We start from the raw sequence: 17,943 nt of genomic DNA, 5'->3' as shown, positions 1-17,943 counted from the left end.
AATAATTTCATATGCAAATTTTTGCCAGATATGTGTAAAATTCAAGCAAGCTAACATCACTGTATTTTGTCTTCAAATCTGAATCAAACTGGATCTCAATTACTTCCATTTGCATATGATTATGTACTGATTCTATATTTATTAAGAAAACTTGTCTTCCAAAGATTTAATATCTGCAAATCTTGTTTCATACTCAGTTCTAAGGTTTAAAATTTTTTTCTGCATATTTTTGGTACGATGTAATTTCTCCTAAACTTGATTTGTCTATGCTACATATCGGAAAGTGCGTTAAATCTTCATTTTTCAACTGCTTTTCCCAAAGAACTAGCTTACACTGGAATGCTTTAACTTGATCACATATGTTCGGAATGATCTGATCTTTTCCTTGCAGTTTTAAATTTAAATCATTTAAGTGTTATATCAACCATGAAGGATAAATCTTGTAACCATACTGGATCAGAAAAGAGCCTTGTGTCTTGATTTTTAGTTATTAAAAACTGACATATTTCTTCTTTCAAGTCCCAGAATTGTTTAAGGACCTTGGAGCAGGATCGCCAAAGTACCTCGGTAAAGTAGGACAAACTGGAATATTCGCTTTCTAATTCACATAAGAAAGCAGAAAATTGTCACCGATTTAAGTCTCAAGATTTTATGAAATTGATCAACACATTTTCCATGTTTATTACCTTTGTGCATAATACTTCTTGATGTATAATGCAATGTGTATGATGAATCTTGGATCCGTCACAAGTTTCACTTTATTTATTTTTGCAGTAATGCTACAAAACCGTTGGTTTTTCCGGCCTTTGAAGGAGCTTCTGTAGCTACAGAAGTTAGTTCTGACAGAGGTAAACTGTATTTTTGCAGAAGTTCATAAACACAATTAAATATATCTTGTAATGCCACGCATCAGTACTAGTTCCAATAATTCCTCAAAAATGTTGAAATTCGTGTTGCAAGCATTAAGAAACACAGCTTCCCCTGACCACTTTGTCTTTGATTTGCCAGAGGCTTTTGGCCATTTACCTAGGGGGCATCGAGCTTTGTGTAGGAAGATGTGTTTACTGGCCAGGAAATGTATTCTTCAGTGCTGGATGGTTCTGGACCCTCCGGCATATTGGTATTGGCGGAACCAATTGCATCAGTTGGTCATTTGGGAAGCGCGAGATGCCGGAGGGTCTAGGAAATGAAAGATGTTGTTTTTGAATATATGGGAGCCTTATCTGCAAGTCTTACATCCTAAGGGTCGCAGTGCGGTTTTAAGATGGGTGTCCTAATTTGTTAGTTAGTTGGGTTTGGAGAGTGTCATGGGGGGGAGGAAAGGGGGGGTTTGAGGAGGGGAAATGGGGTGTATTGAAGGTTCTGGCAATTAGTCAAAGATAGGATAAGTGGTTCAGGTGGGGAGAAGGGGTGGTGTGACATTTTTGGGGTTCATAAGAGTACAGGGCTTTGGAGTACCTTTTCACCCTCATTAATCTCGCTTGCCCTATGTAGAGAAGGAAGGGAAGGGAGTTTGGTTGATGTTACTTTTTTATTGTATATGCTTGTTCTATTATTGTATATGATGCATTATTATTTGTACTGTGCACCTTTGGGGTGTGCTAGTGTTGTATTTGCTGTGTTTGTATCAATAAAAATTGTTTGAACTTAAGAAACACAGCTAAGCCCCCAATATCCGTACTCTTTTCACAGGCAATAGAAAAAGCTTTGAAACTAGGGGTTCCTTTTACAAAGCCGCGCTAGGGCCTTAACGCGCAGAATAGCGAGTACTAAATTGCCATGCGCGCTAGCCGCTACCGCCTCCTTTTGAGCAGGCAGTAGATTTTCAGCTAGTGCGCTAATCCAGTGCATGCGCTAAAACGTTTAGTGCACCTTCGTAAAAAGAGTCCTAGATGATTTTGCTTTGATTTTATCACTTAAATTGGTGGCCAAATCAGTAATTCTTTCTGCAATTGCATTTCATGACAAAGAGATTGTTTGAAAAATCTTCACATTTCCAGGACAAACAATTTCTGCAGCTTTAATTAGACATTCCTTGATGAAATCACCTTCGATAAAAGGTTTTGAGTGTTTAGCTATCAACTCCGACAAGGCGTAGCTTGCATGCACCACTGCTCCACTTTCTTGTGATACTTTAGTAAACATGAACTGTTGGTTTTTTCAGTCCCAACTTGAGCTCTTTCAACTTTTCTTGTCTTATTAATCCTTTGTAATTGTCATATTTTGATTTATGCTGTTCATAGTGCTGTTTATTATTATATAACTTTGACACACTAATAGCATTATTACATATGAAGTAAATTATTTTATCTTTTACTTCACAGCAAAAATACTCCAATTCCCATTTTTCTTGGAAATTTTGATGTTCATCAGCAATTTTCCATTTAGTTTTACTACCACTTGGTTTCTGTAAAGACATACTGAATACAAAGAGCTGAAATAAACGAGTAATCGTTAACACAAAAAAATAAAACATTTCAATAAAAATCAATATATTTTCTTAAATATTAACTTAACAGACACAGAATAATTGCACAAATTAATAAATGTAACTTAAATAAACCTATATTTCCTGTTAGGTGCACAAAACAAGTCAATACAAAACTAATGGTGTGGTAGCTATTTTTATCGTCTGATTCACTGCTAGTATTTGTGGAAGGAAATGGTGGGCTATGACTAAGGAAACAGGATTTGTAGAAGCTGTGAGGGACTGCTTCATGGAGCAACTAGTCAAGGAACCAACACGAGAGAGTGCTACTCTTGACCTCATCTTAAACGGATTAGGGGGGCCTGCAAGAGGGGTAGAAGTGGGAGGACCACTAGGCAACAGTGACCACAACGTGATCCGATTCACATTAGAAAGGGGGACACCCACAGTAAAGAGGACCGCAACAACTGCGCTCAACTTCAGGAAAGGGAACTATGTTGCTATGAGGGAAATGGTGGGGAGGAAGCTCAAAAACGTCCTTAAGATGGAGACTGTAGGAAGCGCCTGGACCCTATTCAGGGACACCCTGCAGGAAGCACAAAGAATGTACATCCCAAGTTTCAGGAAAGGTGGAAAGAACAAGCGGTCAAAGGACCCGGTTTGGATCTCAACAGAAGTAAAGAGGGCAATAAACGACAAGAAAGTGTCCTTCCGGAGATGGAAAAAGGACCCAACGGAGGAAAATCACCAGGAGCACAGGAAATGCCAAAAGGAATGCCACCGAGAGGTTAGAAAAGCAAAAGGGAAATATGAAGAGGGGCTGGCCAGGGAGGCGAAAAACTTCAAGGCATTCTTCAGTTACGTAAAGGGGAAGCGACCAGCGAGAGAGGAGGTGGGGCCGTTGGACGATGGGGATAGGAAGGGAGTGATCAAGGAGGATAAAGAGGTAGCTGAGAGGTTGAACACGTTCTTCTCGTCGGTTTTCACGAGAGAAGACACATCTAATATACCAGACTCAGAGGAGCTCATGAGTGGGGAACAGGCTGAAAAATTAGAACACATAGAGGTAAGTAAGGAGGATGTCCTCAAGCAGATAGACAGGTTAAAATGCGGCAAATCGCCGGGCCCGGATGGGATCCACCCAAGGGTTCTGAAAGAACTAAGACAAGAAATAGCGGGCACAATCCAGCATGTTTGCAACCTATCCTTGAAAACTGGAGAGGTACCAGAGGACTGGAAATTGGCGAATGTCACACCTATCTTCAAGAAGGGATCGAGGGGTGACCCCGGAAACTACAGGCCGGTGAGCCTGACTTCAATTATAGGGAAGATGGTGGAAGCTATGATCAAGGATGGTATTTGCGAGCATATCGAGAGATATGGCCTACTGAGAACAAGCCAGCATGGATTCTGTAAGGGAAGGTCATGCTTAACGAACCTTCTGCACTTCTTTGAGGGAATAAGCAGTCGGGTGGACAATGGGGAACCTATAGACATCATTTACCTTGATTTTCAAAAGGCTTTCGACAAGGTGCCACATGAAAGGCTGCTCAGGAAACTGTGGAACCACGGGGTGGGAGGGGATGTGCACAGATGGATCGAGCACTGGTTGTCGGGTAGACTGCAGAGGGTCGGAGTAAAGGGACAATACTCTGACTGGCGGGGAGTCACGAGCGGTGTGCCACAGGGATCGGTGCTGGGGCCGTTACTCTTCAACATATTTATCAATGACCTGGAAAAAGAGGCAAAGTGCGAGGTTATAAAATTTGCAGACGATACCAAACTGTGCGGCAGAGTTAGGTCTAGGGAGGAGTGTGAGGACCTGCAAAGGGACCTGGACAAGCTGGAAGACTGGGCAAACAAATGGCAAATGCGCTTTAACGTGGAAAAATGCAAGGTCATGCATATAGGTAAAAAGAACCCGCTGTTCAAATACAAATTGGGGGGGGCATTATTGGGAGACAGCAGTCTTGAGAGAGACTTGGGTGTGCTGGTAGATGCATCACTGAAGCCATCTGCACAGTGCGCAGCAGCCTCGAAAAAAGCCAACAGAATGCTGGGCATCATAAAGAGGGGCATAACAACCAGGACGCGGGAAGTCATCATGCCATTGTATAGAGCTATGGTGCGTCCACATCTGGAATACTGCGTTCAATATTGGTCGCCGTACCTCAAGAAGGACATGGCGGTGCTTGAGAGAGTCCAAAGGAGAGCAACGAAACTGGTAAGAGGGCTGGAACACTGCCCATATGCCGAGAGGTTGGATAGGCTGGGGCTCTTCTCTCTGGAAAAAAGGAGGCTCAGGGGAGATATGATAGAGACCTTCAAGATCATGAGGGGCATAGAGAGGGTGGATAGGGACAGATTCTTCAGGCTGAAGGGGTCAACAGGCACGAGGGGGCATTCGGAGAAACTGAAGGGAGATAGGTTCAGAACAAATGCAAGGAAGTTTTTCTTCACCCAAAGGGTCGTGGACACTTGGAATGCGCTACCGGAGGAAGTGATCAGGCAGAGTACGGTACAGGGATTCAAACAAGGATTGGACGGATTCCTGAGGGATAGGGGGATCGTGGGATACTGAGAGAGGTGCTGGGATGTAACACAGGTATAGAAAGCAAACCAAGTAATAAGTATAGAAATCCGACCAGGTCGTGCATGTGCAAGACCGGAGGGTTAGGACTTCGATGGGAAGATAAAACTCAATGGGAAACCAAGGTGGCAAGGGGGCCCCTTCTGGTGTCTCAGACAGGCCGTGACCTGTTCGGGCCGCCGCGGGAGCGGACTGCTGGGCAGGATGGACCTGAGGTCTGACCCAGCGGAGGCACTGCTTATGTTCTTATGTTCTTATGACTAGAGGCGCAAATTTCTTTTGGGTACCAAAGGCATCAGCATCGTAGTACTTAATAAGAATAAGCAACTGGTTATACTCGTACATTGTATTGTTTTCAACTGGCTTAGGTAGGCGACTGCTTGGCACCGATGGATTGCAGGAGCCATTTCACGACTCTAGTTATGACTTATTGGATTACATTGGCTGGGCCGCAAAGATGTTTGTTGTGGGCTGCATGCAGCCCATGGGCCATGAGTTTGGCATGCTTGCTCTAACCCAAGGTGCTAAATGCCTAGGGCTATGACAGCACCAGCCTATAAGTTAAGTTATGAGATGGCTTGAACACTCTCCAACTCCTCCCTCCTTCGATACTGCTGCCCAGTCCCGACAGGATGTAGCTTCATAGGCCACTGCTTGAAGGAGGGCCAGCATTGGAGGAGAGAGGTCCTTCCTTGCTGCTTGATACCGACATGGCGTTCTCTCCTTGTGGCAGCTGGCCTATAAAGCTGCATCCTGTCAGGACTGGCCAGTAGCATCAGAAGAGGGATGGGGCACCAAAACAGAAGTAGGTCTGGAGCACCATAACCTTTGGAGCCAGCCCTGTTGTCCTTTATCTCCTACCTCCTCTTCAGCTTCCCTAGGTCCAATTACTATGATCTACAAATGTGATCTAATGAATCTTATTTACAGTTATACCCAGTCTCAGTGGCTATAACGAGTCTCAGTCATAACTTGTTACTATTATGCACTATGATGCTCAATTTTTAACTCAGGCACACAGGTGCACTTCCAATGTCCCACCCAAAAACATAAACCACAACGGCTAAAGCAATGTCACTACAATCTATATACAAAACACTTTTTTCTCTCATATTATTTGCAAAATTTACTCTTGAAGACATTTCTTTTAACATTTAGAGGCCTCAATTTTCAGGTTATTAACAACTGATCTATAAGATATGAGGCCCTAAAGGGTTCATAGCTCCCCTGCTATTGCCTTGAAGCCCCAGATCAGCTACATCTGGAAGAGTGCACAAAAAACATGCCACATACAACAGGACCAGCCTGGGTTATCCTGTGTGCACATTAAAATTATTAACTGACATTATGGCCAATACGGAATCAATCAAGTCCAGTGTCAGTGAGTTGTTCTGCAAATCTACTACTAATGCAACATTCCTAAAAGATTTCCTATGACAATTAAGCCCCTTCACTTTCCAGCTTGAGAACTATCCTTTTCATAACTGTTGCCATTAACCTGTTTTTGATCAAAGCTGATGAGTAGTTGAACCTATTGCTCTGCAGGCCAATTTGGCATAAAAATTAATCATCTGTTTTGAAGAAGGCCCTCTGCAGGTACAGAAACCAAATATGCCGGAAAGCTCAAATCTAGTTTTAGTGTGGCTTTTTTCTAACATTGTTATTAAAAAACAAACAAAAAATCTCACTCATTGTTTGTGCAGCTGTTGAAATTGGGATGTCTGGATATGAATACTGGTAAATTATGTTTATGAGAAATGATTTCAACTGGACTTTCATCCTGCAATTAAGCAAATGCTCCTTATTGCCCCTTCTATTGCCTTTTACCAGTTTAAAAACAATTCTTAATAGTGCATCCAGGAAAAGGGGGTAATTGGGTACCTGTTTTAAGCATATTTTATAAAGAAATGTAGGTGGGTGCCTACTTTTCTTTATATAATACTAATGTAAGTGGCAGAGAACATGCTTATATTTTAATCGCTTATACCAACCTTGTTTGGGTAAAATGCCCACACCCAGTGTCATCAAACTTTCATATTCCATAAGAGGCCATTTATGTGCATTCTTGTTGATTAATATTAGGTAGCTCCTTATAGAATTACTCCCTAAACATATTTGGTCAGAGAAAACATTACAAAAAGGGAAAAAAATTGGATTACCCTAATACCACAAATTTATCTTTGTTTACATCAGCAGCAAATGAAATACCACATAGGAGAAATTACACCTTACCTGCTAATTTTCTTTCCTCAAGTCCCTACAGTTTACCTTCCCCTATCAGCAGACTGAGAACTACTAACTCAATGATATCATTTAGTCAGTATTTTATTAACACAGCCATGAGAATCACTCCTCTTCATAGAAATGACAGAAGCCATTAACATTTTAGAAAAGAAGAAAAAAAACCCCCCCAACTAAAAACGCTCCTAACTCTTCTCTTCCTGCCTTGGTTACTTATTCTCTCCTGTAAAGTATATGGGTGGGCTTGAAGGACTACAGGAAATAAAATAGCAGGTAATGTCCAATTTCTTTGCATGTGAAGTATCAAAACAGTATCTAATTAGGGCAGGAAAATGCAGAGTCTGCAGACAGTAGGCTAGCTCCAAACTCTACATCTTGTCATGTCTGCATGTCCAGTCTGTAGTGCTTCGTGAATGAATGTAATAACAATCAAACAGCTGCTCTGCAAATTTCTTGCAGCAGAATCAGTCTATGTTTTCCCTCTGATATAGCTGGGGCTCTTGTAGAATTGTCTACAAGGCTATTGCCACCGGTCTACCCCAAAAATACACTAACACTATAGGCCCCTTAATTCAATGAACCATGTCACTTTTCTTGTCTTCTCTTTCTTCTGCCGATTATAACAAACATATGATCTGAGCACTGGAACTCTTCAATGTTGAAAAGACATCCAGCGACTTAAGCCATTTTGAGCCATAGGGAGTGAAATAGACTTGTTAACATGAAACAGCAACACTACCTTCAGCAAGGATAAGGGAAGTGCCCCAAATGCCACCTTTTCCAGACACATTACTAGAAAGTGTTTTCAACATGAAAGCATCATGCCACACAGGCAGCAAAACTAGACCACCAACTCTCCAATCTACTAATTGTGACCCCAGACTACAAAAGTTTCAGAAAAGAAATAAAAACCCTGCTATTCAAGAAATCCATGAAGACTAACTAACACCTTATGAAACATTTCAATCCTCTAAAGCAGTGGTTCCCAAACCTGTCCTGGGGGACCCCCAGCCAGTCAGGTTTTCAAGATATCCCTAATGAATATGCATGAGAGAGATTTACATATAATGGAAGTGACAGGTATGCAAATCTCTCTCATGCATATTGGCCAAAACCCAAGGTGTAGAAATATTCCATGCTACCAATACAGGGCAAGCAGTGGCTTTCCCCATGTCTTTCTCAATAACAGACTATGGACTTTTCCTCCAGGAACTTGTCCAAACCTTTCTTAAAACCAGTTACACTATCCGCTCTTATCACATCCTCTGGCAACGCATTCCAGAGCTTAACTATTCTGAGTGAAAAAAAATTTCCTTCTATTGGTTTTAAAAGTATTTCCGTGTAACTTCATCGAGTGTCCCCTAGTATTTGTAATTTTTGACAGAGCGAAAAATCGATCCACTTGTACCCGTTCTACTCCACTCAAGATTTTGTAGACTTCACTCATATCTCCCCTCAGTCGTCTCTTTTCCAAGCTGAACAGCCCTAACCATTTTAGTCTTTCCTCATACGAGAGGAGTTCCATCCCCTTTACCATCTTTACAAATGCGCAATTCAGAGACATTTCTGAATACATTGAAACAAGTGATATCTTTACAATATGCTTGAAAGCAGGGGTTAACTGGGAGAGGGCAAAATTTGGAGTAAATGGAAACTGGATTGTATAAAAAATCATGTCAATAATAAAACTTATGAGTATGCTGTGATAAAGCTTGGGATTTGCTTATGAGATCAATTGATAACATCCTGCTAGCTGTCAAGCTAAATTCAATCAAGTCTGTGCAGGAAATTCAAGATTACATAGAGAAATACACAAAAATTGCAGACAGCTGGAGAACTAAAGATTATTCATTTGAATTCACTGGATGTGTAAATAGCGATCTTAGCGTGAAGTATTCAATGCAATGTGGCAATCTGTACTTTCAACTGTGAGCATGTGAAAATCAAATACTTTTGTTTGCAAACGTTGATATGGTACATTACATTTAGAAAAGCTAGCAATCTTACATATGCAACTATGTTTGCTGGAATTAATTTATTAGCTTGTAACCATTGGGGTGGTCCACAATACTGTGGTAAAAATTCAACCTTATCAGATCATGCCTCTACAAGTCTGAATATGTTCTACGTAGATGAGATATAGTTAAAATTTGAAGTAGTTTAGGAGAAATTTAGAAGACTCATGGCCCTACAATATCCTCAATAATGCGGCTGGCTATTCACAAGAATGTGGTTAGAAACTATTACTTAGTATTGGTTGGATCCTAAATAACTAATTTTTGAAGCTGTTGTTATTGACAACAGTTTTATTGTTATTTGAATAATAATAATTTAGTACTAGTACTAATACAAAGCAGAAAGTTAGATTAGTGATAAATAGGCAGCTGAAAACCGAGTTGATGTCACATTTTAGGATTAAAACAAAGCAGCAAAAATGTCAAAGACAAGAAGCAGTGCTGAAATATGGTTGCTAGGGAAGGGCACTGTTCAGTTTACATCTTCCAGCCAATGGGGATGTTATTTGATTGAAGATGTACTTACAGTCTGACAAAAAGGCTGCTTTGAAAGAAGCAGCTCATCCAGCCATGTTCAAGGTTTTGAAAAATTGGCAGCATGCAAGAATACCACATCAATGAATACTCAGGGATTCACATATTAATGAAGCGACTAAAATGGTTAAGGAGCTGGAGGAGTTGCCGTACAGTGAGAGATTAAGAGAAACTGGGCCTCTTTTCCCTTGAAAATAGGAGACAGAGGGAACATAATCAAAACATTCAAGATAATGAAGGGAATAGACTTAGTAGATAAAGACAGGTTGTTCACTCTCTCCAAGATGAAGAGAAAGAGAGGGCACTCTCTAAAGTTAAAATGTGATAGATTCCATACAAACGTAAGGAAGTTCTTCTAGAGAGTGGTAAAAAACTGGAACACTCTTCCAGAGGCTGTTATAGGGGAAAATACCCTTCAAGGGATTCAAGACAAAGCTAGACAAGTTCCTGCTGAACCAGAACATACACAGATAAGGCTAGTCTCAGTTAAGGCACTGGTCTTTGACCTAAGGGCAGCCGCGGGAGTGGACTGCTGGGCACGATGGACCACTGGTCTGACCCAGCAGCAGCAATTCTTATGTTCTTATATGACAAGCTAAAAAAGAACTGGCACAGATGCAATGTACGTGATCTGGTGAATTAAGAAGCCTTCAAAGAATGCCTCATTCATCTTTTTGATGTTGCTACCAGTGATGCTTTAGTCACAATGAAAATCAAAGACAGACAATTTCTAATCATGCAGAGGCAAGATGTTTCGTCATGCAGCATGGCCGGCATTGACACTCTACTTGCAAAGGAGGATAGAAAGAGCGCACAAGAAAGATTTAGTAAGTTTGCAGTCAAAGCAGAGGCAGAAAATGGCATTGCCAGTAGTTCTACACAGCCAACTGCTACTTTTTTCCCAAAAATATTACTGAAATTGACTCTGAAAATTTTTCAAATTCAGATGTTGATTTTGAAGTCAGCAGAATCCCTTGTTCCAGTTCTCAGTCAAAATAGCCGAAAGGTGAACATCCTTGCACATCCTGAAGTTGCCGGAGCATTTATGCTAATTTGCCAGACAGGGGGGTGCCACATTTATCATTGGTGCTGTTGTCAAAGCACTTGGTCATGATGTAAATGAAACGATGTTTACGGTGCAATAACTGTGAAGAGGCACCAACTCTGAAGGATGAATTCCTTGATGAAACAGAAACTTCATTACTGCTGCATTGGGATAAAGAACTCCTCCTGGACATTACTGAAATTAAAGACATGATCGACAGAATAGCAGTCCTTGTCCCTGGCAAGAGAGAAGAGAGGTTAACGAGTTCTAAAAATTGGCCGTGGAACTGGCAAACAACAAACTGAAGCCTAGCTCACAGTACTGGATGGGTGGAGTCTTCGGAGACATGTCTGGGAGCTGATATTTGATACCACTGCAAGTAATACAGGCCTGAAGAACAGTGCATTCACCTTCAATGAATCATCAGTAGGCCAAGAGTTACCATGGCTCACCTGTTGGCATTATATGATGGAACTGGTGTTTGGACGCATCTTCATCCAACTGTTTGGAGTTTGTAGAGTACCAGATGTTGGAGTGTTCAAAAGATTTCAGCAAAATTGGCCATACATAGACCAAGATTCACATGATGTTGCTGCGGACAATACATTTTATGTGGACACATTGGTCCTTTGAAGAGAAATCGCAACTTTCTGCAGAGCAGCCTTGAATGTATCACAAGGAGCTTCTTGAGTTCTGTTTAATTTTTCTTGGCAGATGCAGATAAAGCGAAGCCATCATTTCAAGCACCCATGGCCTTCCACCATGCACAGTGGATGGTGAAGGCCATCTACATTATTAAGATATTTCTGATCCAGCATCAATTCTATCTTACTGCCAAAGAAAAGCAGGGCATCAAAGAACTGATACTCTTTATTAGCCTCATCTACATCTACTACTAGCATGAAGCAACTCTTCCTGTAAAAGCACCACTCAACGACTTGCTTTTGCTTTCAGAACTCCAGAAAAATCAGAAAAGGGCTGTTGCCAAGGCTGGGTCAACAATATTCACCAGACAACTGTGGTACTTATCAGAAATTTTGGCTGGTCTAGCCTTTTTTGATGACAGACTAAGCAATGAAATAAAGTCCATGATGGTGGCAAACCTCTGGCTTCCACAATCCACAAGTTTGGTGAAACGTTTTGACTGCCCTCACGAGTCACTCGGTCCCATCGCCCTGGCATCATGTATAACAAAGAAAACTTATGTCTTCTTTGGTGTTCTTGACACAAATTAACAAGAAAAGGCTCAATGATTTCTGGTTATAGATTCTGCATACTGGAGAGATGATCCAAACTACACTTCTCCCTCCATATTCACTGTGATAGGGGATTAACAGAACCCCAAATACAGAAAAACCACGAATAACTTTTTCATATGTTATTCGCTGTTTTCTATTAAAAACCATCGTGAATATGGTGAAACCACGAATAACATGGTGGGAGACCTGGCCTGTTCCTGAAGGAGAGGCAAAACACGGTGAAGAAAGTGCTGGGAATCAGTGATTTTCTCTGTAAACACTTGGAATCAGCGATTTTTCTATGCAAGCTGATGTAATTTGGGGGGGAGGAGCCAGCAAGCTAAAAACCGTGAATAATAATAGTAGTCACTGACTGCTAAAAGAGCAATTGCTTTAATGCAGCAGTATAATTCAAGTCTCACAAAGAATGAGGAGCAGAAGCAGCTCCTCCTTTGCCTTCTTGCTCAGCACAGAAAAACATATCCAACTTTCTCCAAAGCTACACTGATGAATACTGAATGAATGTAGGACTATATTCAGCGTTTACAGATAACATTTTGTATTTACTATGGAATAATGACATAGGTTACCAGTCATCACTGTACGTTAAAAAATACATAATAAATCATTAGACCAGCAAGCATATTTTCAGCTGTAAGTAACACAGTATGTATTTTAACTTCATTCCATGCGCATTTACTCACAATGCAGGTTTAGATGGAAAATTAATATAAATTCTACAATTGCATTTTATGTATTAAATTAAAAATCATTGAGTAGCCTCCAAATGTTTCCAAACAGGCACAATTAATACTTTGCTTAAACAACTAAAATCTAAAACTTAATAGTCGAGCACTTGCTCATTAGTAAACCTTAAATATTTTATTATTTTAACTTTTATTGCTACATTATCTTTATATTATAATAAATTCATCCAATATATTCATCATGTATGGCTATGGCACCAACTCAAATTTAATTTGGGAAAGCCATACAGCACTATGAAACAGGATATAAGAAAGATATGTACAGCTTTCAGCTTCTATCCTCTACAGTGGTATAGAAGAATAAGAGATGGCCTCATGGTTTCCTGCTGCTTTCTGAGAGATGATTACATTCACAATCATACACTAAAGCTGTAAATATTGGAATTACATTGGTCAACTGTTCAAAAATAAATTTTCAGAAGAAATTAAAAAAAAAAAAAAAAAAGAAACTCTACATGTGTTGTCTAATGCTACCAATGATGCCAAGAAGTCCTGGCCCTGTCAAGTGATTCATGGGTCAAAAGAACTCACTGCATTGTCATCTACCCGATTAATATATTTATGTTAAATAACAAGCTCCCAGGTCTGATCACAGAACCAGATCTATAATTTAAGGCTATTCAAGTAAAATATATTACCTCAGATATATTGAGCATTCCCTGTTTAAGCAAAGTATTCATTTATATATTTATTTTAGTAAATTTTCCTCCTGAAGAAGCCATCACGGCGAAACTCAGGACTGAGTTGGGGAGTTGAGAAAACCCAATATTTTGCATATCTGCACTTTTTGCACAATTTGGACACTTTTATTCACCAATTCTCATTGGAACAGCAAGCCTGCAGAGCCACAAGAGTTGACCATTCAAGATAAATAAGATAAGTGCAATAATTTATTTAATAGTGCATAAGAGACAGTATTAGCACCTGTTGGATGGTCTTGCACTATAAGATCAGTTATAAAGTTCAATAAGGGACCCAAAAGTGCGATGATGGTCCCTAAATGATCTCATTGTGGCTCGCATGCAAGAGATAAGACACTGAGCACTTTTTATATGTTTAAACATTTATTCACTTATACATAATTTGAGGATATATAAGTAAATTAAATTCATAATATTGTAAGCATGAACTGAAGAAGCTGGTAATCAATTTGAATTAATGATTTTGATATGACATCGGATAATGCATCGCTAATGTTTGGAAGACATAATGGTGTGACAGCAATCCATTCATCATCTGACAGACCACCACTGTGTTGCACTCCATTAGGATTTAGGCATTGATGATGCTTGGAATCAAATTGCATTTATGGGAGGATACAGAATTGCTTATACACAGCATTTATACTTTTTTTTTCGCAAATCTAATGTGAGAAAGGAGAAATTATGTCTTACCAAATAATTTTCTTTTCTTTAGTCGGCAACATTGTTCTGCATAATGGGTGGAGGTATATAACATTGAATTCTGCAAGTGACATTACCAGAATAAGCAGAGGTGCTTCCTGGAACAATCCAGTATGCATACAGTAAGACGTAATTTCTCCTTCTCTCGCACCATTCACAAATGGGATGTACCAAAAGTAGTCTACTGGACAGGGGAAGATAAGCCCCCCTCCCCCAAATGACATCTTGGCCAAAGTCCAAACAGACTCTAGTCAACATGTCTAACTTGTACTGCTTAGGAAAGGAATGAAGTGATAACCAGAATTGCTAACCTGCAAATGTCTTCAAGAGACACTGCTTGAGCTTTTGTCAAGGCGGCAGCCTGAGCCCAAATAGAGTGGGCTATCAGGCCTTGAGGCATTGGACAATTCTTGCCAATATAGGTGGATTCAATAGCTGCCTTGATCCACCTCACAATGGAGATTAAGAGGTTGCCTGGCCCTTCCAAGGGCCATAGAAAGCATAACGAGGTGGACAGAAACAAAATTTGTCTCCTTCAGGTACTCAACAGCATCCTCTGGACATCTAGCTCATGGAGCTTCCGGCAAAAAGGAGGACAAACAGACCTCTTGATTAACATGGAATGAAGACATCACTTTTGGCATAAAGGAGGGGAGCATACACAGGGACCCCGAGTCCTTCATGAATGATAAATACAAGTCTAGGCAACACACAACCAGCAGCTCAGAGCTTCTACAAGAAGAGGTAACAGCTATCAGAAACACTTCCCTAAGGTCCTTGGTGGACATCGAGTACAGGTGCTCCAATGAAGCCTCAGACAGCACCCAGAGCACCAAATTGAGGACACATAAAGGGAAGAAAGAGTGTAGCCCATAGTGCAAATAAGCTACCCCTACACAAAACCAGAGAGATATTTTTTACTTTCCCAAGACTGAGAACAGTGCATTCCCAAGAGAACTGGCTAGAGCCACCACCTGGACTCTCAGGGAGCTCAGAGCCAGTCCTAGCTACAGAAACCACAAAATATTGGAAATCTGAGCTCTTCAGGGAGTCAGAGCCACTCCCCACACCAGGATTCAAGAATTCACCAGATTCTGACATAATCTAGGGAAATAGAGGCCTTCTTGGAGTAGAGCAGTGTAAATACTGCCATTGGTAAGAAGCCACGCATTTAATCCTCTGAACAAGGTCAGATGGCTATTTAGGCATTTTGCTCTAAGTACTTTGGTCAAGAACTATGATGACATATTGGTAGAATATTGCATCAGGTTGATGGTGATCCAGTATCAATACTGCCTGGACAAATTACACAAAAGCAGAATATTACCTAACATTGGTTATCCTTAATGATATTTTATGGGTCCTAGTAGAATTCTGCAAAACTCCTCAAAAGAAGTTCCTTGATAACTGTAAAAGCATTTCAATTTGCAAAAATCAAAAATGTGGAAGTTAAGGTCTCAGTATCTTGGAGAAAAGACTCATTTCATTGAAGCTCTTCAAGAATTACTGTCATCTTTCAGTGCTTGTTAACACAGCTTTCATTCTTCAGTTTATTAAGCAGACATGTGGTCATATCTATACAAGATTTCCAGACTATGAATTGCATGAATGGTATGTATTTTAGAAAGATTGTTTGTTACTCCATACAATATGGATAGAAAACAAACAGCAAAGGCAAGGATGGCGTGCAATGAGTAGAAGTTTATACTTGAAAAAAGACTCATCATGATTTCTGTTTAGGCCCAAACTGCCAGCCTCAGCAGTCCAAAATCTAAAACATATGAAAATAGGGTAGGGTTAAATGGCCATTTTTTTCCATTGGAGAAGGGTAAATAGTGGAGTACTGCAGGGCAGGAAAAGTGCCATTTAACATATCGCGACCTTAGAATTACATGGTTCTAACTGTACCGAAAGTCATTCTCAGGAATTTGAAGTGGAGGTTTGTGGGGCAATTTAGTATTCAATGACATGTGTGGATTTATTTATTAATTTAACACCAGAACAGAGTTTCTCCAAATTCTACATGATAATATAAAGATAATGTCAGAGAGAACCTGGAAGTCATCGGCGTTAAAAATACTGAAATTTATCACTTAGAACCCTGCAATTCTAAGATCGCGATATTTATAAATGATCTGGAAATTGGAATGATGAGTGAGGTGGTTACATTTGCAGATGACACTAAAATGTTCAAAGTTATTAAAAAATGCATGCAGACTGTGAAAAATGGCAGAAAAATCTTAGGAAAATGGAAGACTCAGAGTCCAAATGGCAGATGAAATTTAATGTGGAAAAATGCAAAGTGATGCACATTGGTAATAACCACCCAAATCATAGATACTGGACGCTAAGGTCTACCTTGAGGGTCAGTGCCCAAGAAAAAGATCTGGGTGTCATTGTAGACAATACGCTGAAACCTTCTGCCCAATGTGTGGTGGCAGCCCAAAAAATCAACAAGATGCTAGGAATTATTAGAAAAGGAATGGTAAATAAGACTAAGAATGTTATAATACCTCTATATCGCTCCATGGTGACTTCACCTTGAGTACTACATTAAATTCTGGTCACCACATCTCAAAAAGGTACAGTGGAATTAGAAAAGGTTCAAAGAAGAGCGACTAAGTTGATAACGGGGATGGAACTCCTCTCATATTAAGAAAGACTAAGAAGTAAAGGCTCGTCAGATTAAGAGAGGAGATAGCTGAGGAGAAATATGATTAAAGTCTATAAAATCCTGAGTGGTATAGAACGGGTACAAGTGAAGCAACTTTTTACTCTATCAAAAATTACAAAGATTAGGGGATGCTCAATGAAGTTACAGGGTAATATTTTAAAACCAATAAAAGAAAATATTTTTTTCACTCTGAGAATAGTAAGTTCTGGAATGCATTTTCAAAGTATAGGGTAAGAGCAGTTACCATAGCTAATTTTAAAAAAGGCTTGGACAAGTTCCTGGAGGAAAAGTTCATAGTCTGCTATCGAGACAGACGTGGAGGAAGCCACTGTTTGCCCTGGGATCGGTAGCATGGAATATTGCTACTATTGGGGTTTTTGCCAGGTACCTGTGACCTGGATTGGCCACTGTCGAAACAGGATGCTAGGCTAAATGGACCATTGGTCTGACCCAGTATGGCTGTTTTTACATTCTTATGTAAATACACATAAAATATATTATAGAAAATCCATCTACATAAAATCAAATAAAGAGACAATACATTAGAATGACACCTAACAAAAGGGCAAGTAAATATAAAATGAATTAAAATATAAACAGAACAGTATACCTCAATGTATTGAAAACCAAAACTAGATATTGAAAAAAGTAGTGATGCACATGTCAACAAACCTGTAAAAGTCCAGAGACAATAGAACAAAAACAAAAGGATTCCCAATGTAGTTTATGATTACAATTACATAAATGATGGAAATAAACAGTTAAAACAAAACAAAACAAAATGATGTCTGTCAATATAAAATGAACTTATCAGTGTTAAAAAGCCCCAGCACTACAGAAATAGACGAATGTGTAGAAAACAGGTAGTTATGACATTACCAACTGGTACCAACACCACAGTATAAAATGAAAGCTAAAAAATGCTGTCTTATTCATAATTAACTACAATCCGGAGATTGGTGAGTGAAGAACCGAAAGTTATTACTGTTAGTACAACAGAAAAGGAGA

General features: G+C 39.9%; 1 protein-coding gene across 5 annotated transcripts in view; it reads right to left on the bottom strand.

The window, feature by feature from the left end:
* FSD1L (fibronectin type III and SPRY domain containing 1 like) overlaps positions 1–17,943 on the bottom strand; it is a 201,887-nt gene that overhangs the window by 127,248 nt on the left and 56,696 nt on the right. The window lies entirely within an intron of this gene.

This window comes from Geotrypetes seraphini, chromosome 1 (assembly GCF_902459505.1).
Source record: "Geotrypetes seraphini chromosome 1, aGeoSer1.1, whole genome shotgun sequence".
In the NCBI taxonomy this organism is placed as follows: domain Eukaryota; kingdom Metazoa; phylum Chordata; class Amphibia; order Gymnophiona; family Dermophiidae; genus Geotrypetes; species Geotrypetes seraphini.
Note: the sequence above shows the minus strand (reverse complement) of the source record. Positions and strands in the feature narration are given on the sequence as shown.